At 43.2% G+C, this 26,754-nt stretch overlaps 1 protein-coding gene across 3 annotated transcripts in view; it reads left to right on the forward strand.

Annotated features, from left to right (window-relative positions):
• The window catches only part of LOC119647112 (potassium voltage-gated channel subfamily KQT member 2), a 1,176,525-nt gene that overhangs the window by 82,593 nt on the left and 1,067,178 nt on the right, over positions 1 to 26,754 (forward strand). Inside the window, exon 2 of one of the 3 annotated variants that reach the window (XM_038047893.1) lies at positions 14,042 to 14,093. The exons of the other annotated variants lie outside the window; for them this stretch is intronic. The gene's annotated coding sequence lies outside the window, so the exon portion shown is untranslated. The remainder of the gene's footprint in view (positions 1 to 14,041; positions 14,094 to 26,754) is intronic. 3 annotated transcript variants of the gene reach the window in all.

Raw genomic sequence — 26,754 nt, forward strand, 5'->3', positions numbered from 1 at the left:
CCTGCGGGATGCTCGGACGTAGGCCCTGGTGCAGAGCATAATAAAGCATTGTCTCCCATAGATGTGCTGGTCTTACGCTTACCGGTGATAGAGGAATCTGGTGCGTCTAGTGTGGGTCTCACCGCGTTTATCAGTATGTCTCCACTTTTTGCTGAAGATTCTGATTACTTGCATCCGTTTTCTCTGGATTACCCCACATGGTAGTGCAGCCATGTCCATGAACTCCTTCCCCCGGCTGCATTTTCACATACTGACGTTAAACCAGTAGCGTTCACTTCACCAACTCCCCTTTCTTCCGTTCTTTGTGGCAATGGTAACGGAGAAGGTTCTGACATGCAGGATTCAGCCTATAGTCCCCCTTACGCTTGCGGGTAGGTTTGGGCTGTAGTACTGCGGACGGGCCGGCCGTAGTCTGAGTTCAAGTTTCTCTGAAGGTGAGAACTGCCTTCCTTTCCTTTCTGGCTTGCTACGCCATAAGCACTAAATTCAAAATTTCCAATGAATTGGAAAGAATACCTCCTACAAATTTCTCCGTAAGAGAACGTGAATTTTGTGGGGACTCCAACATCCGCGTCTCGGCTACGACGACATTACTCATGACCGCGGGTGGATTCGAAGTCTGTGGCTTCTTAGCAGGCGGAGAGCTCCAGTCCATAAGTTCCATGTTCATGTTTTTTGGACTTCCTTAATATAGTAGGAAACAATTACAGGCTCCCCCGTCACGACAAGGTGGTCTCCGAGGGGGTCTTGCCTTGTTTCAAAAATTTGCTTTGTCCTTCTCTTAGTGGTTATCTGGACTCAACCACACAGAGGTAGGAAAATATAATTAGACTACCATTTGTTAGTTCCGGACGTGTCGTTTCCGTTGGAAGTTGTATCGGATAATATAAAACAACCTTTCTACTTCCATCAAGTGCATAAGATTAAATTCACAGATATTTGTCCTTCCTACCGTACATATGTGGGCGGAATACACATGTGTGTACACACAAGTCTATTGGATCTCTTTAGATTATTCTTCCCTGAATGTCACTCTGTCGCATAAATTACGAATATTCGTTGAAATTGAATTTTCAACAACTTTTCACCGCATACCACCCGACGACATACAATCAAATCCTCCCTTGATGGTGCAAACTTCATGAGACACTCCTGCAAGCACAAAGGACATGAGTGTGAAAATGAGGATTTCATTGTTGTAATACTCAGTTGGTGGCTGATGTTAACATATCAAAACTTTCTTTGGCTTAGATTGTTTTCAATTCAATCGAGAGTTTGTTGCCAAGCTGGTGCTGATGGTCCTTTGTATTCTTTCAATTTCGAATGCAAGCATGTGTGCAACTCATTTGAATTAAAAATGGATCCGTTTTTCCATTTTAAAACGTATCCTTGAGATGTGCTGTACAACGACATTGCAAACTTGATTAATGTTTCCCAGAGAAAAATGAACATTTCTTCATTTGATAAGCTCTTGTGAGGAGCATGGGAAATTCACTCAGCTTTCCCTGAATAATTGCTGCATAAACGACGTTGAAGTAATGAAAAGGCTTCCTTCTGTCGGAAAATCAATACAAATTTCTTCTCATCATATTACCCCTAACGATGCACTCTTATGGGTGAAATGAGTTCCGTGTACACTTCAGTCACTTTATACCCCGTCTCTAGCCTGACTAAGACATGAAGATGAAAAAGATAATCAAATAAGTCAATATTTAGTAACATCATCGTTCCGCACACGTTCTTGGGAATCCTCTCCTGAACTAGGGAGCTTCCCAGAAGTAAGCATCCATGACTCACGTTTGAGAGGTCATGGAAACGAGATACAGACTAAATGGATATAATGGAGACATTATGTAATTTTGAAGCTCCAACATATCCATGCAGGCATGTAATTTAGTTTGGCTTAAAGTGATAAACTTAACAATCTGAACCGACGATACGAGAACAAATAACCATTCTTTTCGTTGACATGGCGTATCTGCCGACATTATGCAAATATATACGTCCTATTTAGATAACCTTATGACAACATGAGTATCTCTGTATCTATTTATGTGGCGTGCGTAATTGAGATAAATCCACTCACGTGGCATGGACGCAGAGCGCTACAACGGGTCCTGCATCTTTCAAGATAAATACTAAGTATCAATTTCTGAGATCACATTTCTCCCACTAACGTCACCATCATTTTCTCTCGTCAGAATGAATCAATTTATCTGCCAATGGCATTATTCTATACATTAATCATTTTTTATGTCAATTCAATTCATCTTTTTTAGCGGCCTGTCTCTAGGATTAGGAGCGCATTAAAGCGTCATCCGGTATGGTTTCAGGACGTCTTACATCACGAAGTACTTGAAGAAAAAAATGAGAAAATAATGACATGTGAGTTGTGGGTCATGTGCCGCGGAATTTTAGGAAAAATTCACATTGAATTTATCCTGTTCTCATATGGGATTGTGGAGATTTATCTCAGGAAAGTTGGGAATGTCACCGGCAAAATGGCGATCTAAGCTGACGCTAAGCACGCTTATCGCCAATGAAGCATAACTTGGCTATGTTCCGGGAGGTGAGCGTACACACAGATATTATGTAGAGCATAAATCTCTTAGTCGAGACAGTTTTGGAATAATGTTTTTTCTTTCAAGGAAAAGTTTTTCTTTCTGCAATGTTAGGTATGAGTTTAGTTAGATAAGAGAGAGACATTCGCGATGAAACTGCTAATTGAATATATTTTCTGCGACGCAAAATGGTTTAGTTTGTCTACGTTTGACGATTACGTACACGCACGCGTTACATCTGAGGACCGAAGTTATGCCGCAAAAAGAAACTCTTTGAATGGCTCCTGTTGGAGAAGCTGGAATTCACGCCGCAATTGGGGGTAGCCAGAATGACCTTTTTGGATTAGTTATAGGTAATTAATCAATCAAATCATTCCAATCATATGAACTGGTTAGAAAGAGTGTAGGAACTTGTAAAATAGGCAGGAATAGCACTGACCCAACTTTCAATTTGGCACCAGCGTACTGACCCTTGAAGTTGATGACGATTAGAAGGACTATCTTAGTCGACCATGGTCAACCATTCGGGCATAGCTATCTCAAAAATCGAAGGAAAACTAGCGAAATTGACAGTGCACCACGTAAGCGCAACTTTACTGAAGTATTTCGCCGACATGCGATTGAACTCATCTATGATAGGCAGACTAGAGTATGGGGGGAGGGGGGTTCCTTTGGCAGTTTAGTCCGCCTTTATAATAATAATAATATCGTCAAGAGATGTCACACTGCATCCTTAAAGATCTATTGTGCCACTTTACTGGTTACAGTATTCCTATAAACTATAGTATGTATGTATATCGTTTGTAACTATAACTGACAGAAGCCTTATAATGTTCCCTATTTCCGATAGTTGGTGCCTAAACCGACTTTGCACAAGTGTCAGACACCACTCCAGAACATGTATGGAGTCTTCAAGGGCCGAATCAACAGACAGTGTCCGTAGATATCCTTACATTCCCCAGTTGATAGTTTTGCTTGTAGTGAGCAGTGAATATTCCCGCTATAATCCGGATACTCTTCTTGGTGAGGCTTAAACAATCCTTCGAGTGCTTGGGTTCGTATCGCCCCAATAACACCCTGGACTGTTCCATTCCTGGGACGTTCGCCTAGTAAAATTCCCTAAGCCGTTTTTCTTTATTTTTCAATGTCGTAACAATGAAACTATATCCGACTGCACAGAATGACTCTAGCCCACCCAACGGCGTCGCTGATCCTTTGGTGGCCAGCTTACCCGCTGCTTCATTGCCTTCTAACCCAATGCGGCCTGAAACCCAAAATATCCAGACGTTATTGAGCGAGCCGAGCGTGCTCTGTCTATTAACGCATTTTCATACCAGTTTGGAATTTACCTGGTAGAACCAAATAGCTGTTTGGCTGTCATATAGAATAGCAATGTTCTGCTCCTTACTTTTCCTTTGGAGGTTGAATCAGGCGTATGTGTTTATGGCGTATATTTCTGCCTGAAATATGGTGGTATACTTGCATTGGTTCAAAGTACATTTTCATTGGACCAATGACTCCAGCGCCTGCTCTCGCCGTAAGGGTGTAAGCCGTATGTGAAAGTTACCCTCTCCAAGTTTGGCCTGTTACTCCGAACTTTTTATCTAAGTGGAACCTCGTCGTCCCATAATCCCTTGACATCAGTATCGGATGCTGCCTAGAAAGAATATTCATTTTTCTTGAATTCAGCAGCTCCAGCCTCACTGTTACTCCCGGATATTCTGAAGATCACCCTACTTGCCTGCATTTAAACGTGGAGATGGAGAGGAGTCAATCCCAGACGGACCTCTAGGGATGCCGTTGGGCAGGTTCTGATTATACCACTGATGCACAGGCAAATCAGTCTGTGAAATCTTTGGAGCAGTATTTTCGCGATGCATTCCCATTTTTTTTTCCCTTGTGGCATTCCGACAAAGTGTTTGCCAGAGTAGCTTTTCATCTAGTATAATTCCGAAATATTTGACCTTTGTTACTCATCCCATCTGCTTGTCATGTAATCTAATGGCTCTCAGTTGATCAAGCTTGCGTTTCCTAGTGAATGGTACTAAGGTGGTTTTGGCCGGATTTATACGTAACGTTGGACTTGTATTGCAGTATGTGTTAGCTCGTCCAGGAGTTCATCCATTACCATACTTCACATAGCCGGTGATAGTACCCCGGTCTGTGGACAACATTATGTAGTATTCACGACCGGTATTTTTATTTGCCTTCTCTCTAATATTTTGTCCATCTAAAAATCCAGGGTGTTTCCCACTCCCTTGTGGATCAGGGCATCTTGTATCTCTGTGTGCGTTGAGTTACTTTATGCTTCTTCGGTATCCAAAATCGTACATAATGCTATTTCCTTTATTTCGATGGAACCCCGTAATATATCCGTCAGCTACTGGGTAAGCATGCTGACATACATGAAGGGAAGGGGGAACTAACATTCTAATATGTCTTTGACCTCCACTGTCTTAAGTACGAACGATGTCATGCTGATTGGTCTGAAAGATTTAGGTAGAAAAGGATGTTTTTTATCCGAATAAAGTCCACTCTTGCTCGGCAATATCCCAAATCTATGCTGCTCCTTACTACTCTTAGAAGAGGTTTTAAGATGATTTCTAGGCCTCTCTGGAGTAGTGCTGTAAAAATGCCATCTACTCTAGGTGATTTCAGTGGTTCAAGAGGTTCCCACTGCCCATCGCTAGTTTCCAGTTCACCTGTTTCCCCCTTCTGTCCGTTGTTGGAGTGTCAGCCAGGACGGTATTGCCTTCCGTTGTGGAGTAGGACCACGGAAAATTAGTTGTGAGAAGCAGATTTATCCTATCCTCCCCATTTTCTGTAAAGGTGTCATTTTCAGACAGAAGATATCGTCTTGTCTTTGGCTATAACTTTGTATAGCCTGGATGATTCTGTTGTTTGTTCCCTTTGTATACCTTTTTAGCTCTGCCAGTCATCGGTTTGTTTAGCCCGGTTGAAGTATTTTCTCATCTTATATTTCTCATTCTGACTAGGTTCCTGTCTACCAGGGTACATCCCTTCATAACTTGACGGTCTTACTCGGACAGCTGGTCTCATATACGTTAATGACGACACTGTTTAGGGCTTCTATCGCGGTTTCTAGGTCCATTTTGTCCCTAATGTCACTGCTTAAATGACATTTTGTCGCTCAAATATTTTTGGAAGGTGTCCTAATCTGTTCTCCTGGGATTTCCTATTATTCTATTTACTTTCGAGTTGCCCTCAATATTGAAACTGATTATTCTCTAATCTGATCTCTTGTCTGGTACTGGTTACTAATGTTGGTGTGTTCCCCACATTATGTATTTCTAACTTATTGCTGAGGATGAATTCTAGAAGGTACTCACCCCTTCGATTAATGTCGCTACTCCCCCAGACCTCATGGTGGGCGGTAGCATCGCAGCCGAGAATGGGTGGTAGCGTTTTCCCCTCGCAAAACTCTGCCAATCTAACGACTAACTCCGATGGGATCCGGGTATTGCCTCCCGCGAGTATCACGACTGTCTCTCGGGTGCTCCCCACGGCACCCAATGAAACTTGAATAGCCACGAGATCTCCTGTTAGAAGAGTTAGTTAAGAGTGATGCAAACTCTTAGTATTTCACAAGAGAAATCGAAAATTACCTGCATACTTCCTCCTTGCAGACCACGAATCTGCCCCGGTGCACTCAGGGTTCTTGAGATAGCTCTATTCCAGTGTTATCCATATAACTTGGAGGCTTCACTGGGCTTCAATAGCTCTGTTAGTGCTTGGCGCTCATCTTCAATGTCGAAGCATTTTCCTCCTCCTCCGACGTTTTCTTCCTTGCGCTTCGCAGTTCGACTTGAGCTTTTGAAAGCCTAGATCGACGTGGTCCAACTTCTCCTTCTTTGTGGGTAGCAGGCTGACTTCTCAGCTCCGCCGTGTCTTCCGTCGAACAGTCCATGAGTATGAAACCTGGTTGAAAACGTATACCGGTAAACAGGAGCTCCTTATTCTATCCCTCATACATTTTCATGATGATGAGGTCCCCAATTATTGCCTGCTGCTCACGAATGAGTATTTGCTTCGGTAGTATGGCTACTCGACTACCCTTTACTGCATCAGCATAGCTAACGGCGAATCTCCTCGCTTCACTGCCCCGAGTTTCCCCCCCTTCCCCTTGGGATCAGGTTTAGGTCTCTTAGAGCATTTCCCTCTTGCGGGATGATTTCCGCTATTCTCCGCTTTTTTCGCTCTGATGCTGAAAGCTTGGGTCTGTCCCGCGTCTTAAGGGCCGCCTCTGGTTCAGGCCGTCTACCAGAGAGCGCAGATACCATTTAAATACTGCGCCACTGGGACCTGTCTCTTTGCTGATCTCCGATATGGTGGTCTCTGACGTACTTTTGCTTATTCCTGTTTTTTTTTGTGCGGGGAACTTTGTTAGTTGTAGTCTTCGCAGTATATCAATGTTGACTTTGGTTTCACTGCTTGATTTTCAAACTTCTCTCTTTTTGAGGATGTGGTCACCTGGCTCTCAATGATACGGAGATGTGCCTCTGCCTGGTGGGTCAATTTGTGTGCGGTACGACGTTCCCGTTTGTATACTCATATAATTCTCGCAATTATGGTTGTTAGGAACCGTGTCATAGCTCCTACTAGCACGGTAAGGTTATTCACTGAGGCGACCAGGTGTGAGTTAGGCTCCGCTTGAATACAGTCAGTTACCCCAGACTGCAAACTATCCAATGGGCACGGTTCGTATAACACCCTGGATTGGGGGAGGTGTTTTTCGGCTCCTCGGTCTAGATAGCGTTTTCTTAATAGTAGGGTTACCTCGTACAGGGTATGGCTATCACCGCCAACTAACGGTCTCGGTAGACGAAAAGCTTGATTTCTGGAGAGCCACATATCAACCACGAGGGAGATAGGTTGGCTCCCAGTCTACCCTGCAGCCTACTGCTTGACCTCTCAATCCGCCCTACATCATCGATTAAATTTCACATTTCCCTAACTCGGTGTATTGAGACCAAACCAGAAACCGAAAAGATACTCGATGCTAAGTCGACAATCAGAAAAAGAGCACCCAGTTCCTTAGCTGGAAATTTTCCGGGAATTTGGATTGAAGACTATCCTTAAATGTTGTATAAATTCTTCTCGCTTCATTTTTCGCTGCAACAGAGACCGGGTTACAGCACATAAACATCCACTCAGCGCCGAGCCTGTCTTCACCACCTTTAGCTCTCCTTATGATTGAGTTGCCTTGCGTACCTCCCTGTCCGACTCCATTCCTTTCGTTATATCTTGCATATGTATACTTCCCCGTGCTTCCTCTCCCACCTCTTTGAATAATTGTTTGACTGTTTGAACTCCATACTGCCAGCTTTTCCCCTTCCCTCCCTTTCCTCCTCTGTGGGGAATTTCACCTCACCATGCTTGGCTGGTGAAATCATCCTAACTTTCAAACTTCTTCCGAAACCCCTCCCACTCTAAAACTAATTCAATGTCTTCCTTTCCAACCTACCAAAATAATAATAATCGTTGGCGTAACAAAACATATTCAATCGGGGTCTGAAACTGTGTTAGAGTGTTTCATTCAACACCCTTACGCTCCGCTACAACAGCCCAGCTCTTACCTTGAATCATCCGGACAACCTACCGAAATACCACTTCTTAAAATTTCTTTCTACATCCACGTGTGTCAATATTGTCACCTACCATCTTCCATTGAATTTGGAGCGGAGCTCCATCGTTCAAACAGCGCGTTAATCAGCTTAGTTCAATTTGCGCAAAGCCCTTTGAATAAGTCTTATCTTCAATCAATTAAGATGTAACGCACAGTATGATCAAGCTCTTCGTAAGTTTTCAATGTCCTTTTTGATCTATTATTATTATCCCTATCCTTAAAAGCGGAGGCCCTACCATAGCTGTGAGCTGCCGCCCCATCTGTTTCCTCTCCTCTTGCTGGAAATCCTCGAGAGATATGTCACCGACTGTTTAACACCGCACTTCGTTCACATCATCGAAATACTGCTTCGATCCTTCTGGGCTTGGCTTACATTGTTGCTGAATGTTTTAACTTACGCAGGAAGTATACGCTATTTACACCGATTTCTCCAAAGCCTTTGATATCGTACCTCCAGTATTCACTTCTCCTAATTCCCTCTGCTCCAATCAACCACTTTTTTCTTTGCATGGCTCTCCTGCAGAGTTTCTTTTCATATGTTCTCAAGTATCTCTACTTGGCCTATTATTCCTAATTTTTAGTTAATGACATTTCCTCCATCACCACCTACCCGTGTTTGTTTTACGCAAAACAAAAAATATTCTCGTCCTGGTAGAGCATAACGCGTCAGCCACACCTACACCCAAGTATTCACGGTCCAACTACATCCGAATTTTTGCCGAGACGCACGCACTCCTCCTCTACTGTTCTGGGTTAAGTACCCTTGGGTGGACCCGCGCGCCGGCCATATTGGCGGAGAGGGTTCCATTGGATACCCTAGGTAGCAACGCAATTGTCGCCCCTCCTCAATATGCGATTTTTCCAGTGTCACTTCCGAATGTGCGCTGAACAAGTCCTTTGCTTGTAGCATCACCATCCACTACCGAGAGGCTTGGCTCCTGGAGTGAGCAAGAGAGAGGTAAGTTGGCTCCCAGAGTTTTATATTCCACATCAGTCAATCCTAAAGTTGACTGTTTGACCCCCTATCAGCATTTCACCATATTTATCGAAAGAGATTTCCTATATTCTACGATGTTTTTCGACTGGCTTTCTTCCATCAATTTCCCAACCAGTGAAATTGAATCTTTGTAGCCATACTATGGTTGAGACTTCTGGTTGAGTGTGTGAATCCTGTCTGAGTTAACATAACATAGGTCTGGCGTTTATTTGGTAGATACGCAACTTCGTATGCCAGTGTATGTATTTCAACTTCATGATGGGGTGAAGCAACTAGCAAGTTTTATTCGCCAACTAGGTCGTCAATTTCATTCGGTGCCTTTGATAGCTTCCTTTCTAGTTACTTCAAATTATATTATGCTACGACCGTTTGCTTCGGTTCCAAGGCATGACATGGTCTCTTTTGCGGGGAGAAAAGAACAAGCCAAGTATTAACACTGTCAGAATATGCCACTATCTGGTCGAAACCTAAATAGTAGCGTCGTTACTGGAGCTACAGTAGCTTTGTGGCTACATATTCTAGTCCTAAATTTCAAAGGCTCTTTGTTTTAAAGCTGTTGTGTGATAGGTGGGGCAGTTAGCATATTAACAACCCACGTAACGTACCCGTCATCACCAATTTTATGAGCCTGACAGGTTTCACTGGGATATCAAATTCTAGGAAGATTTTAGACCTATAATATTATGGTACCCACCTTTTTCAGAAACCTGTTTCGCCGAAACTAGTTGATCCATTCCACCCTTGATATTTTGTCGGAGGTACATAGCAGCAGATTGCGTTTGTAGTTTCTCATACCAGTTTGTCGCTAACTTAGCCACCGTTATTATCTATCTTCACTCTGTTAAATTATTCCTTATATCTATCCTTATATCTAGGCTCAATTTCTCTTTCGGAATACTACTTTTCATTCGTTGTGAAACCAACAATTCTCCTTCCTCTGCCGGACCAAATTGTGCTGTTCATAAAAAGGAGTCTTCTCCTCTACCTAGGAAGCTTTCGTTGGTAGATAACGCTTCATTATTGAGATGCTACTCATTCTGGATCCGTATCGTGTACTTCACGTTTTTTCCCCAGAAAATCAAGGAACACATTGAAAATGGGGTTTAGATTAAACCGTCACTGAGTTCACAATTTTTTCCAGTATTCTCATCTGATTATAAAAGCCCCATGTCGCAAGAAGAAAAGGCGTGCTCCGCCCCAGTACCTTATCTCACTTATCATCAAAATGTCCAGCATGTAGCGCTGGAACTACTGATGAAGTTGGAACAAGCTAACATTCTGAGCAGCCTCGACGCTATCGGCTAAAGTTCATAGCGGAAGAATCAGTCTGCCTCAGATGCATGGTAGTCATTTCTGAACCATGCTTCAGATTCGTGATTTGCAGATTGTTAGCCAACTAATCGTCTTCTAACAGAAGCAGGAATTTCTTCGAGTGAGTCTCGATTCGTAGCTTATAGGGAAGTATTCCCGGCTATCATTAGCCGATGAGAAGTTTTCCCTGTATATACTCTGAGACGCCTCGATTTTACATGGCCATTCAGAACATAGTGACTCTTACCTTCTCCTCGTTCTCTCTCTGTCCACCCTGCTAGTATCATATTAAAGTAGTAGAGAATTCTTACTTTAAAAACCCACAAAAGCAGCACCAGTTTATGATTCAGCGAGTTCGTGGCTCCTCATTTGAGACTAGCAAATTAACATTTGTCTAGAAAACTTGTTTGTCCTTTTCACAGTTCCAAATAAATGTCCATCTGGGAGAGCAACAAAAAGTTCATGTCCTTCCGTTTGTTTGTGTGGTTCTCAATTTCCCAGTGAACTCGTTAGAATGTGGTTTATTCTGGTTTGGTTGGAATTTTCCCATGCACATGTTGCGAATACTGCATAGCTGGTTAGCGAAATATCTGAAACATATGAAACAGCTGTAAAAAGGAAACCACCGTGGTACTTCTGGTTTAAATTGCAACTTCCTCCTGTCTTTGTACGCTTGCCCACCTTTCCGGACCACAGAAATGAATAACTATGATAACAATATGCAAATAGGATACACATAGCATGTTAGCATCCAGCCAGGTATCCTGTTTGAAAGGAAACAGCCGGAGGTTTTGCATGCGTTTAGATGGATGGCCACATGGTGTTTACAGGAAAGGGATCCTCGTGGAATTTCTATCCAGGTAAATTTGAAATGGGTTGAATGACATGAAATAAATTATACTCTCCAAGTGGTGGAAAATTCTGAAAATACTGTGCATTCCTGGAAAACATTGGTGGAAGTATTACTTTAATACCTAAACGCATTGTTTGGAATTGTTGAATCCTTGGTTCTCTCATTATTTTCATCAGCTTAATATGGAACTGCCTTTTATTTTCCTTGCAGCGGAAAAGCAGATGCTTTTCCTCAAGCCAAATCTCATTAGTTTTTCTACCATGAAAATTATTCTCCAGAGTAAATTTGATTACGGTTGGAATCAGAATGAATGGAAAACAGGACGCTCTTTTGCTGCAATGAGTCCGTTAATTTTATTCCACAAGCAAATGTTATTCTTCATTCTTTTCCATTTGTCTGACTGCATCCAAATTCTTGGTAATCCACTACAAATCCCCTTCGGAACGTTATTGAGGATTTTCATTAATTTTCTACATAAAAAAGGAGAGTAAGAATGAAAATCTGACTTTAAAATGGACAGGTCTTTGCGCATTTCCATTAAGATTCTCTTTACAACTAGTGCTCTCCGACATTGGATTGTATTCGGTTATCATAAAAAAGGATCCCTTCCGGTTCAGTACATTTATGAAAATTCATAAAGTGCAGATTGTCTATATGTACATGTGTACACACATCCGCAGGTTCAACCTTCATCACAAATGCTCTCCATCAGAATAAAAATCGCAATTTTCTCGAAGCATCCTGAAGACGACTCAAAAGAAATCCTTGGAATTTCCTCGCTGTGCTTGGCTTTATATTTACGTATACTTCACCATATTCAATACTGGAAAATAACGAACGTTTACGGCTATGTATTCTGATTGCGTGTTCGAGGAAATCCTTGTTTTCTTTCGGAATTCACTTGGCAAGGTATAAAATTAATATTTTACGCTTGTCCTGCTGGATGGAATAGGAGGCAACGTCAGGACTTCCAATAATTTCAAAAGCAGCACAGTGACGAGAGGAAAATTCAAAGCTAACAAACTGTCATTGGTTGGGAAAGGAAATGACAAGCAGGAATTCATTGTTTTGTGGAAATTTCTGTTCAGATGGGATGTACCTTTCATGATTCTCCGCGGATGATGTTGAATTTCAAGACGCAAAAAACCTCTGTTTTCAGTTTTAAATTTTCTCTCCTTGCGGAAATTGTTCACCAAAAAAGGATGTAATTTTGAAAACTCTATAATTGCCTGAATTGTTTTAGATCAAATGTCTACATGATCAAGTAAACAATGTAAAGAGTCATGGGAATTCTAAGTTCGCATCTATTTGGTAACGAGATGACGAGAAACTTTATCTCACTTTTTTGATACATGGGCCTAATCCAACGAGAGGGTGGCTACAGTAGGAGAGAATCCCCTCCCCCCCCCCCCCTTTTTGTCCGATCTACCATCAAGTGGATTCGAACCCTGGATTCACTCAAACCCCAAACAAAACTTGACTTCGACCAGGGTTAGACAACGCAGTTGTGTTTTTGCGATAATATATAAAGGATCCATTTCCCAGGGCGGAGGTAAGTCAGCATCTGGTGAGTTGCTTTTTCCCTAGATGAAACCCGCAGTCATTCTTTTGTAAAATTACATATGAAGTTAACTAAAATATATGCAGGAAGACCAAGAGCTCTGAATTTTGCATCTCGGATTTAACATGTCACAAATAATGTCTGATGCCGGCATGCATGCATAACTTTGCTGACTCCAGGAAGGAAGGAAAGAAGAATCATGTAGCGTGTATCAAGCAACATTACGTAAAGTACAAGCTTCAATTGAACTGTACCTGTGGTATATGGGTATAGCAGAATAACCAGAATAATCACAAGCCCAACCCACGAGAAGAAGAGTGATTTTACGTCGCTAAATATGACTTTGATTCGATATGTGACATCACGATAATTAGGGAGAACTACCGCTTTTTGAATGATAGCTATCGGAGAAACCACATAATGAGCTGCGTAAATAAATCTAAGATAGAAGGTAGGACCAAAGTTCGGATGCATGAAGTGAGCGCGATATATGACATATTACAGCATCTATTGCTTAATTAATGGTCAGCTAATTCTCCCAAAAACTTCATGTTTCCTGAGAGTATAAAATATTTACCCCTTAAAACCACGTACTGCCAGGTAACGACTGATGCTTGCAGATCCAGCAGTTTCCTTTGCCCATTTCAGTTTCGCATTTATATAGGAAAGACCCTGTGATCAAACCCAGCACCTTGGTTGGCTTTGCTATGGAACTAGTTGTCCACCACTATTAGTCCTTGGGCAGTTTGTCCTTTATGATTTGCCATTAGGCTTACTTCTTTCAGTTGTTTCGTCAGATTTGCGATATTTCTCAAATTTTTGGACTTCGTTGGGGACATAATCGCTGACGATGTTTAATTGTAATCTCTCTGATGACCTCACTAACCATCTGCATTCGCAGAGCCTCGGTTCGAATGTATCAGGAGACGTCTACTTTGTTTTGGAGAGTTTGCACGACTGTCAAGTCGGAACAGTCCCAGACATATATACTGTACGTCCATATGGGCTTGAAGAACTAGTTGTAAATTGGCAACTTGTTGTCGCCTGTGAGAATTTCACAATAACCATTACATCTGCCTGCAACTGGCATTTAACTTTCCTTCTCTTTCAGATGAATGGAGTGTCATCCGCAGATATCGTTGTTTTGACTTCATCATTACAAGGTATATCGTTCATATACAAAATTAATAGTGTTGGGCCAAAAGCAGTGCCCTGCGGTACAGCTGCAAATTTGTCAATAGACGCTTGAATACAGAAAATTTCCAAATCTCAAAAAAATTTTCCGTGAAATCGATATGCACTCACACTAAGATATTGACTCCCCTTTGACAAAGGGATTAAAAGTAAAACGACACAAAAAGGGACATAACTTTTTTATCTAGAAACCTTCAAATTTTAACTCTTCGTCTTTCTAATAAAACGGTATCCATCCCTCAGAAGAGGCTGAAATTATCTGTTACGACCATCGATTATCGTACAGGGATCAATTGGATATCAACTAGCCAACAGCACAAGAGCTATCAGTTCGGTCACATTCAGATTTACAGTACTCCAGATATAAATGCATAACATGAGTGGCTTTGGCTTGGTAAGGGACCATTACATGGCGCTTGTTTCCATTCGCATGCTGCTTCCAGCAGAGTTTAATAAATAGAGAGAGACCCTCACTCTTGGTAAAAATCAGGCTAGCTGATTCAACTGTCGTTTGATCGAGCAAGAACTGTCTTATCAATGAACATTGGCCAGATATTAATAACGCTCTCCTTCTATGCAGGTCGTCATCCCGAAGGGGTATCGCAAGATTTGGCTGACTTCAAAAGCATGGAAGCGGATCGACGGACAGAAGGTATTGAAGCTATATTAGATGCTACAAGTAATGGCAAGCGTGACAAGCTAAAGCTCCGATACAGTTCGAAATCCTGGGAATTTGTTATTACGCTGGTTGGGGAATCCGAAGCTGCAATGATTTCAGAACCGTATACCCCCTCATGAAAGAACTTGCATGTGGTCACGAAGGTTCTCACTGGACCATGAGAAGTTTCCTCAAGAACGCTGACACGCTTGCTCTGGCGGAGGTATGGATCTGGAACAAAGAGTCCTAGATCTTGGAAAGAATGGTAAACAGGGTCGGACTGAAGATAAATAGGAAGAAAACCAAGGTTCTTAGTCTGACTAGAGAGAACATCAAAGACGTCAAACAATTCGTATATGTACTGCTGGCAGCAGTACCGAACACGTTCGAAATGTATGTCGCTGTACCTATTAGTAACATCAAAGAGTTTTGTCAGAAACATGTCTACGTAGGATCATCGCCATATTCTGACCTAAAATTATAGCCGCTCGGATCAGATGCCCGTGGACGTGTTGATAGCGATGGACAGGTGACACATTACGAGTTATACCATTGCACTGGAGGAGGAGTGAGAGGCTGAAAAGAATTGAGGCATATTGCTAGAAACCGAAATTGAAGACGCATAAGTGTTGTTGGCGCGCTATGTCAAACAGATGGGTTTCTGGCATCCATACATATATCAGTAGCTAACGTTACTTTTTAATGAATGTATCAACTTCATCTACGATCCAAATTCACTTGCTCTCCATCTCACCCACTAGGTCCGTTATATTAAATTTCGAATCTGAATGTTACTGCTAAATGAATCAGACGAAAATACATATTCGACTAAAATTTTAAAGCCACAATTTTCGAGATTCTGAGACGGACCTTTCTAGTCAGAGCAGAATTCATGCTTTCGTTTATACTGGATCATTACAGAAGGAAATTACTTATATGTACTCCATTATTCAGTTATTTCTTCTACGGCTTGACGGTCCCAGGCCTCATAACGTCATAAAAGATGCTCTGCTCCTATAAACATCCCCATGTATCTATGTTGGACCTTGTGACAATTTCAGTATTTGAGGTTGTCGAATGCTTTCAATATTTCGGAGTCGGAGTGTCCCAGTATTCTCGGGAGCGGCTTGCCGTGTTCAATTCCGAGAACTGGCATGTCCGACAGCAGATTCGCCCCTAGAGATCATTCTCACAGATTAGGTCAACTAATTTCTGATTCGACCGATGGGTTGTATTATGAGCAAAGAAACATTCCGAAGAACATGATGAGCGGTGTCAGGCTTTCTGATGGAGGAGCCCGGGATATAAAGTTATCAAGTGAGAAAATCCTATCATGAAGACATTCATGTGTACCAAAATTATAGTTTTACAGCGTTGGGGAACCTGTTTCATTCGTGCATCGCATAGTCACAAATCTAATCACCTTAAATATGGGTAATGATTTTACACCAAAATCAAGACCATGATAGCAAGAGAGGATTGCAATCTGCAGTCGAAGATGGTATTGTGATTGGAATACACGTTAGTCAACTTTTTTGGAAAACTTGGGTGTTAACTCAAAAAAGAGGAGTCCGTGGACTACAAGAGAGGAAGTAAGTTACCTCCCAAGTGGTCCGATCTGTCATCAAGTGCGTGCGGACTCAGGGCTCCCAGCATCCTCAATAAAATTTTCACTTTGGCTTAGTTTCGGTTTGAATTTACGACGGATTTCACTTCAATATATTTCACACTCATGTCATGCTTCCAATTATATATAAATAAAGCGAATACCATCTCTGGCTACTTTCGGTCACGCTGCTCACAGGGCTGAGGTATAGCAACGGCTGCCCTGGTTTATGGAAACACTACCCCGCACCACTACATTCAAAGGAAAAAAATTTAGACACTCTTGATGCACGGCTAGGTAGGATCATGTTCCTATTACAGCCTACATTTCTGCAAAATTTCGTGGTGCTTGAATGAAGGTAAGGAGGGTTTTACCGCCAATTACTAAAATTTATAGTAATGTACTATTATTAACCTTAGTTGAAGAGATGTATGGAGGGTATTTCGAAGCCTAGGCACCATATAGTGGCAGCCTTTTAATGTTTTCCAGATTTTTCGTTTGGGTAGTTTCTGAGAATGGGTCCGTTTAAGAAATTATCAATTTCGCACCCCGCACTTCGCACCTTTCCAATAAATGTCAAAACTAAGACTGGCTTGGAAAAGTACTAACCGAGACCGTTCGTTTAATACCGCGCAAGACTATATTTAACAAAAAATTGTACATAACCCTTTTGCATGTATGGGGACCCTCCCTTAAATTCGACGTATAAAGATGTAACTCACTGTACAGTTTGCACCTTTCACCAAATTTGGTGTCAATCGTTATAATTACCGTTGAGAAAAATGCGTGTGGTAGACAGACTGACAGACAGACAGATAGGCAAGCAGAAGGTCAGAGAGTAAATCGATTTCAATATGGTTTTGTTTTGCACAAAACTAAAGACTAGAAAGATAACAGGGAGCAGGTATTGGCAAAAGAAATCATGGCCAAGAGATGACCAACGGAACATTGGACCAAGTCCATGAACAAAATGGCGAAGGAGGAAGAAAAGGTGTAGATTTAGGCGGAGAACATTTTTATTTATAGCAAAGGTACTCTGTCATATAGAAAGATGTTTAGCTGGCTTCGAAAAAGCCAGCAAGGAGACTTTATGTCCCAGCCGGAAAGATACAGCGTTACAAATTGATAACTTTTATAATCAGGCTAAGAACTCTCTTAGGGGAATGTAGTACTCTATTCGTGCCTAAAAAATATATCTAGGTCAACGAAACAAAGTCACATTTAGAGGAAAACTCAGTATTGCCTTGCAGGGACAATTCAAGTTGGAAGAACTTGCATGGCTGTCCACAAAACCAAACCAAAGGTAGCCAATTGATACAAGCCGTTAGGATGTATTCTAGAGATTATCCACAAAAACGAAATCTGAGACGTGCATGGTAAACACATCGTTCTCTAAGACTCACGATAAAACCAGCGGAGTATGCAAAATTACCTCAGAGGTTTCCCTTTTGACAGCAGACGCCGACTATTGTCTTGTAACCCTTGTTGCTTGCTTGTAGAAATCTGAGAAGACCGAAGCAATATTCACCACCCTTGCACCTAGGAAATGGTAACTGGGACCGAAGCGATGCTGAAAAAGGTGCTGCACTGGCGACTCATTCAATATTCAACTTCCGCGATGCTCATCTTCATCTGCCAAAAAGAACCTCCGCTTTAGAGTTAGAAATGCTGCTCGCATCATCAGAGAATTCAATTCGACCAAATTACAGGCAAAATGTTGAAAGAGCTTGCTCTCGATACTACCAAGCATCTGATTGAAATCTTCAACGCGATACTCCATAATTATATTCTAATTAGGGTCGCAAAACCGGGAAAAGATCCGACGCAATTGACATCATATCGCCCTATAAACCCATTTCTTATGTTGTCTTATGTTGTGTTGGCAATAAGATATGCTTTCAGCCAAAAGGTAATATTGTTCTGCTGTCTTTCTCGATATTTCCCAGGCTTTCGATGGAGTGTGGTATAAAGGGCATTGTACAAGATCAGAAAAATTCTGCCGGAAAATATGTATAATATCTTGCAGTTCTATATAAAAGGTCAATTGTTCCGCTCAAGATACAAAAGCTACACATCCAAAGATCATCATATCAGAGCAGGTGTCCCCCAGGGAAGTGTACTAGGACCATTATTATATCTAATATATGTGCACGATCTGCCAGTTGACGATAATCTGATTATATCTACGTTTCCGGACGACACGGCGATCCTTAGCACCCATAAAAACCCTGAGGATGCCTCAAAATCCCTATAATTTTATTTGGAAAAACTTGAACAGTGGCTAATGACATGGAAAATTCGTGCGAACGATAGCGAAACCTGTCACGTGACTTTTACTTTGATTCGCAGGACATGCCCGCCCATTTCGTTAAATGGAAAACTGACAATGTCAGATATCTTGGCTTCCATCGCGATCGACGTCTTACTTGGAGAAGACACATCGAACCTAAACGAACGCAAATGCGACTAAAAATAAAAATATCTACTAGTTAATCAACCGAAATTCTAGTTTATCACTAGATCACAAATTACTTTTGTACAAGCATATAATTAAACCTATCTGGACCAGTTGTGGGGTTGAACAAAAAATTTCAAACATCAAACTGCTCCAACAAACCCAGTCGAAGATCCTTCCAATAATAACAAATGCTTCTACATAATCAAACTAATAAATATCCACAAAAACCGAAAGACCACCCAAATATTCTTGCCAGAAATCTGTTAAATAATTCCCATCAAAATTGTCAAAATTAATCTATCCTTTACCTCAGAACACTGTTAAAGATAGCTTTTTAATAATCAGAAATTCCAATATATGTATCTATGTTTTTATTTTTAGTCAATAGTTAGTTAATAATTTTTTTTTTTTTTTTTTTTAATGGATGGAGGTGGAAATCTTAGAAAGACGCTGCTGCGCCAGGTTGCAGCAGTATGTGGAATTTGCACCCACTAAAACCACCCCCACTCTTCCGCCCCTCCCCGCGGGACCACAGTGAAGTATTACTTCGCGGGGGAGGTTCTGGTTCGCTATACCAGCTCGTCCATGTCACGTCTCCGTCGTGCCGCCTTCCGAGCTCGATCCAACTCCAGGAGTTTTGTCTGCACCACGGCTACTGCCTCATTTACCGCCATCCAGTTATCCTCCGACTTCAGCATCTCTTCCACCAGGTTCGAGGGCTCGATGTCCGCCCCTAAGATGCCTCCGTGCTTTCGGTTGACCCATTTCTCGATACACGGGATCAATGTATGGGTCCACCGGCCTTTGTCGGAGTTATCCCATCGTTGTTGCCACTTGCCACACAACTCTCTCCTGATGGCTTTTCGGAAATCCGCATTCACCTCGGCTGGATTTGCCTTCCGTTTTTCGTTGAGCCAGTGTGCCTCGCTCGCTAGAAGATCTATAGAGATCATTCCTGCAATGGCACACACTGCCTCCGTCGACGCCGTCCTAAATGCGCTGCACACCCTTAGCGCAATTGGCCGGTATGCCGAACTTATCTTCCTCCGGTTGACAGCGTGGTTCAACGCTCCCGCCCAGATAGGAGCCGCGTATAGCAGGATCGACCTCACCACTCCCGCGATGAGTAGCCTGCGACTATACTTCGGCCCTCCCACGTTAGTCATCATCCTTGCAAGGGATGAGCTGGCATTTGCTGCCTTCTCTCGCGCATAATCCAAGTGTCCCTTGAAACTCAGCTTGGCATCGATCATCACCCCCAGGTATTTGACAACCGATTTTGAGACGACCTCACGATTACCAACCCGGATGGTAACCGTGTTGTTCTTCCTACGGTTGGTAATGAGGACCGCCTCCGTCTTTTCGTCCGCCAGGTCCAGCTTGGCCATTCATAACCATGACTTGATGGTATGAATGGCTTCATTTGCATAAAGCTCCACGTCCTCGGGATGCTTTGCAATTGCAACTACCGCCAGGTCGTCCGCAAAACCAATCAGCGTTGTCTCCTCCGGCACGCGAAGGCCAAGCACTCCGTCGTACACTATGTTCCACAGCAGCGGTCCCAATACAGAACCTTGAGGCACACCTGTTGTCACAATGTACTCCTTCGGCCCGTTGTCTCGTACCAGAGAATTCTGTCCGAAAGGTAACTCTCGATGAGCCGAGCCAAGTAGCTAGGAACACCCAGTTTAGCCAAAGTGGCCTTAATCCAACCCCAGTTGGCTGAGTTAAAAGCATTTTTGACGTCCAGCGTCACCAGAGCACAGCATTTGCCCATGGCCATTGCATTTCGAGCCAATTACACGACCTTTGCTACTGCATCGACCGTAGAACGGGCTCGCTGAAACCCATATTGCCGCTCTGAAAGACCACCAGCAAACTCGATGAACGGGGGCAGCCTGTTGTATATCGCCCTCTCCAACATCTTCCCCATGATGTCTATGACAAATAGAGCGATATGAAGAAGGCACGCCGGGTGGTTTTCGGGCCTTCAGTAGCAACACCAGCTTCTGCCTCTTCCACTGGGCGGGAAACACTCCTTCCGCCATGCACGATTCGAATGTGCTTGCGAACCACCTTGGTCTGGCCTTGATCGCCACCTTCAGAGCCCTGTTCGGAATTCCGTCCAATCCCGGAGCCTTGCTGTCCCCAATACGTCTGCAGATTTCCCAAAGTTCCTCTTCGCTAACATCAGGGATCGAGAAGACGTCCTGTTGAGCTGCCACTTGGGGTTCTCTTTCGTCCTGCTCCTGCTGTGGGAAAAGAGTTGTAATTATTTGCAACAAGAGCTGTGGGCATGTCACTTGAGGTGATTTTTGCCCGCGGATCTTCTTCATTACAACTTGGTAGGCTGTACACGGATTCGTATTGGCCTCCATGCGGAGCTTCTGGTAGCATTCCCCATTGCTTCTCCGAATGGCCTTCTTAAGGTTGCTTCGCAGATCCCTGTATTCCTCCTCACGCTCCTGGTGCTCCGGTCTTCCCCTTGTCCTGTGGGAAAGTCTTCTCGCTCGGAGACAAGAGGATCTCAAGGCAGCGATCTCCGTGTTCCACCAGTAGTTTGGCCTTTTGCCGTGGTGCAAACGTCGTCGTGGCATCGTAGCGTCGCATGCTTCGGTTACACGCTGAGACAGCTGTGTGACCCTTTCCACCGCTGTTCCATCCGGATCATGGGCTCCCTCCAAAGCGGCCAGGAATGTCTCCTCGTCGAAAGCTCCGATAGACCAGCCAACCGCCTTAGCCTTTCCACCTCCAGAGCGTCGTTGACTGCTTTCCCGGTTCTTAATGCGGAGGAAGATGGCCTGGTGGTCACTGTGGGTGTAGTGTTCACTCACTTGCCAAGCCATCTCCCTCACCAGTGAAGTGCTAACAAATGTCATGTCAACGATCGAACCCGACCCTCTTCCTCGAAAGGTGGGCACGCATCCAACGGTTTGTGGCTGCAATCGTGAGATTACCGACTTTCGCGGGTACTCTCGCCGGCTCCGCCTTCTTTGGTGAAGAGGCTTTTTTCTTGCTGTGGTCCTAGAGGCTCGCTGGTACCGTCTCTAGCCCGTTTTCCTGTCTTCCCGCCTGCCTTATCATTGGGAGGCGTCACCTGCGTTTCCCTTGTGACATTGCCAACTGACGCTTGGGAATTCTTTTCTTCGAGTGCCTTGATATAAGACAATTTAAAGCCTCTTATCAAGGCTCGAATATTTTGGTGGATATTCCGCCTCTCCTTGATGAACTCGCACAGTTCATTTATTCGTTCCCCGAGTGTAACGAACGCCATTCCGGTATGTTTCCGTTTGCTTTCGCGCCTTGCGCCACAAGGAATGATATCGATGAACGGACTATTCATGTTTCTTTCAGAGTCCCGCGACGAATCTCGACTACCAAAAAGAACCATTGTTCTCGGTGGTGATCTCCCAAGCTTCGAACTTCTCCTAAAAGGATCCGGTGTGGACCTAATTTCCACTCCACCATTATCTCTTGTAGCATTAGATGCCACAGTAGCCAAGTTTCCCACTACTGAGGCACTGCGGTTGTTGAATATCGACGGCCGGGAGCCCGCTTGCTCACTCCCAAAAACCGCCGGCACTGGGTTCCCGAAGCCTTCACCGTAAAAAAACTACTTTTCTCCTCTTCCATATTTGGTTTAATTTCTGGGTGTCCTTCCCATATCCACGGGTGGGCGTTTACTTCCCATGTACCTCTACACGCACATCTCCGGATGCGTGCATGTGCACGCGCCTGATGGGAGATTTGGCAACTCCACACAGGAGTTAGTTAATAATAAGAGAATATCTAATTGTTAGTTATGAAGAAAGCGGAAGATCCAATAAAAAAATAGAGTTACGAAAAAAACTGTACGACTATCATTGGATTAGTTATCTAGTCTACACTTCTTCGAACCACGTAAAAACCTTGATTCTTAAATTTGGTCGGCGATTTAACTTTTGAATGGGTGATATTGTGAAACCTGAGTAGCGAAATATAGAAGTAAACATAATAACTTTTTAGATCTGTCCTTTAAGGGCGCTATACTGCCATTTAATTTTCTCAGGTACGTTAACAAGAGCAACCGTGGCATGAAACTTATCCTGGTACATTAGAAGCAGTTAGGCCACTATGTTTTGACGTAACTACCTGTCTCGTAGACTTAACAGCAAGGTCTTCTTAACACACGATTGATTTTTTGACCACCATAAGAGCTCCGCCGAGACAAGCACAACGGTACCAGTCTATACTGAGTGCATGGCTCTATTTATTCATACTCGTAGATTCAAGACTTATGTAAATCTCTACCGGACTAAAAAGTACAGCACCAGTGTTGAAACGCAACACCACATTTGAGGCCCGAAGGTTTGAACGTAATCACAGCCCTGATGTATAATAGTTCCCACTAAAGGGCCAATCGCAACAACCGAGCTGAATTCAGAAGCTCCAGAATTTCTCCTGATATATGTGAATTCAGGGGCTATCCTTGGTAAGGTTTCTTGACCAATTGCCACTTCAGATGAGTCCCCGTGCAGACTCGGGTTTGGTCGCTCTAATAAGCCTCTGGAACATTTGTCTACTGTATCACGCCAGCAAATCAAAGTGAATACAGTGTTTTCCAGTGCAATCACTATGGAGGATCCCCTCGTCCACTTGGTTTTGGTATGGCCAACAGGGACTGTCTTCCTGACGACCACCTCAGAGCACCAAGTAAATTAGCAAGAGTAACATATCGATAAGAAAGGAAACCCGCAAGCCCAAACTGAAATCTAAAAAAACATCAGGTTGGTCAGCAAAAGCAATGGGTAAGCTATTATTGTGGTGGGGCTATGTCAGTCAAATATCGAACACTTCTGAGGGGAACTCCACATATAATACAATGCATCACAAAAGAATGTCACGTATCCACACTAAGGAAACGCACATTCTCTGAAAGAGGATCTGAGTACTGGCGGATTAGTTACACAATTAGTCGCATCTATCTCCTGTTGGGATGCCCACAGAAGCATCAAACTGGCAAGCGAAGCAACGACGAAACTTTCAAGGAACTCTGCTCAGTTACAAGCATTTGTGGGTATTTGTAGAACCCAGAGCCGCATAATCTTCGCAGATTACGACCTCTTCTGGCTTGTTGTTCATTATTTAAGGGGTATTTTTGCCGCCTGGATGGAATTGAGGCCAATATACAATATAGCTGTGAATTGACAAATTTATAAAAATGCCAACCGGGAAGCAAAGAAAGCGGTCGCTGTCAACCGAGCGAACCAATACGATAAACTGGACAATCAGGATGGCAAGAGAAATCTGTATCGACTTGCTGAAAGCTGAAACAAACATACACAGGATATCGAACACTTCTGTTGCGTTAATGACAAGAACGGTACTTTGATTACCAACCGTCGCGCCGCAACGGATAGATGGCGACAATACTTCGAGCAGATTTCAACTGAAAATTTTACTCATCCTCCACGTCCAGAAATATTTGGGCAAGTTTCACCTGTCATCGCAACAGAAGTCGAAGAGGCAATAAAACGAATGTAATCAGGGAAAGCCACAGGACCTAACGACATCGCCTCTGGGCTCTGGAAAGCGAAGAGCTGGGACACAACCCTATGGCTCAGTGAATTCTTTAACCGGGTTATTCAGGAAGGAAGAACATCATCTGACTGGCAAGAAAGTACCACTGTTCCAATATGGAAAAAGAAAGGTAGCCCAGCAGAATGTCCAAATTACCGTCCGATCCGGTTACTTTCCCATACCATGAAGATTTTTGAACGCATTCTTGACAACCGTATTCGCGAAATCGTTGAAATAACCGTGAATCAAGCCGGATTTGTCAAGAACTGTGGAACTACTGACGCAATACACGCTGCGCGGTTACTCATGGAGAAACACCGTGAGAAGCATCGCCCTCTTTACATTGCCTTTCTGGATCTAGAGAAACCGTTTGACCGTGTGCCACACGAACTCATCTGGTATGCTTTACGACAACACTTCGTGCCAGAAGAACTCGTGCGCTGGGTTTAATTGCTCTACCACGATCCGAAAAGTAAAGTTCGAAGTATGGTGGGTATATCAAAACCGCTTCATGTCTCTGTTGGTGTTCATCAAGGAGGTGCCCTCTCACCACTCCTCTTTTTCTTGTTATGGACACCGTCACACGGGATATCTAACGCCCAGCATCCTACACACTGCTTTATGCAGATGATGTTTTCCTAGCATCTAATAGCAAAAATGATCTCGAGCAACTTGTCCAAAAATGGAATGATCGCCTCATGCAACACGGTCTCAGATTGAATCTAAACAAAACTGAATTTTTGACGACCGATCCCCATGAAATAGGCATAATCACTGTCAGCGGCAGTGATCTGCCCAGAACTGGCCTATTTAAGTACCTCGGGTCAACGCTATCAATCAATCGAGAACTGCGTTATGAAATTGCTTCACGCATTAACGCAACCTGGATGAAGTGGCGTTCCACAACTGGTGTTCTTTGTGATCGACGTATCAACGAGGGTCTCAAATCTAAAATTTACCACAGTGTCGTCCGTCCTGTCGCTCTCTATGGTTCTGAGTGTTGGCCGATTATAAAATACAATGAACGGGGTCTTGCGGTAATGGAGACGAAGATGTTACGTTAGACTAGTGGCGTCACACGTTTTGATCACTTCCGAAATGGGGATATTCGCGATCGTTATGGGGTTGCACGGATCGTAGAGAAGGTGCGAGAGAGGCGTCTTAGATGGTATGGTCACGTAATTTGTGCTAACGAAAATTCACTTGCGAAGATTGGTCTGAACATACAACGGTGGCTTGATATGCTGTATGGGGATTTAAAAGCCGCGAGATCGCACCCAGATCAGGTATTCGATAGACCCAAATGGCGAAACCGATCACGATGAGCCGACTCCGCTTGTGAACGGGACAAAGGATGAAGAAAAAGAAGAAGCTGCGAACGTGGATGACATACCGAATAAGGCTTTACAATTGCGATGAAGCTCGTACCGAAAATGTTGGCTGCGCTGCTCAAAGCGTACATGTGGAACGAAATATAAATCCATCTATAGGCCTAAAAATCTATTTGATACTACATTTAAGGAAAACGTTGGAATCGTGGTGCACTACGCCGACGGCGCAGTTGTGGTTGCGATTGTAAGACGCTTTCATATTGCTGGATTTTACTACTAGTGCTACAAAGGGTAGCTAAGAAAGCACTAGATTCGGCTCTAGAGGGAAAAGCAGGAATGGTCGCCATCACCCTATGAGAAATTTCGCTTGCAGTATCGCATCATTATATTGCAAAGCTTCGCACAAAGTGCAAGTATAGGTCTGACTAAGATAATGCCGAAAGTTAGGTGGGCACAGTATAGCATACATATCTATAGATTTCTTATAGACTGTCTGGTGAATCCCGCCACTCCTAATTACCCTACATACCATGTCTTGCGTAACGCATCTAGACTAGGGATGGTCTATAGAAGGGGGAGAGACAAAGCCTCTCAGCACTCAGACCGATAGTACTAAAGTTGTGTTCTGTTTTCTGGGCCATCTCAGATGATGTAGGAAAATATCAATTTTTCACGGATCTGGGAATGAATTCGTTCGTTGTTCGACTCGTTTACTAAAAAGAAACAAGTCGGAATACCGGAAGCTCGCGCTTCGGATATAAAGGTTTTGTGTTCATCTTATGTAAGAAATTTCAACGCACATTTTTCTATCCGTATATAGCTACAAATCCAACATAATCCTTCATATTTTGCCAAACTACGAGACATACGTACATATTACAGCCATAGATATTACGCTCACCCTAAACAAACAAACTACCTATTTCCGAATACTGTACACATATATGCACGTATATAAATTGATCGTACCTATATTTCCGATGTACTTCTTATATCTATTTGAATTAGGCACTACCCG

The sequence above is a fragment of the Hermetia illucens genome, chromosome 1, assembly GCF_905115235.1.
Source record: "Hermetia illucens chromosome 1, iHerIll2.2.curated.20191125, whole genome shotgun sequence".
Taxonomy (NCBI): Eukaryota; Metazoa; Arthropoda; class Insecta; order Diptera; family Stratiomyidae; genus Hermetia; species Hermetia illucens.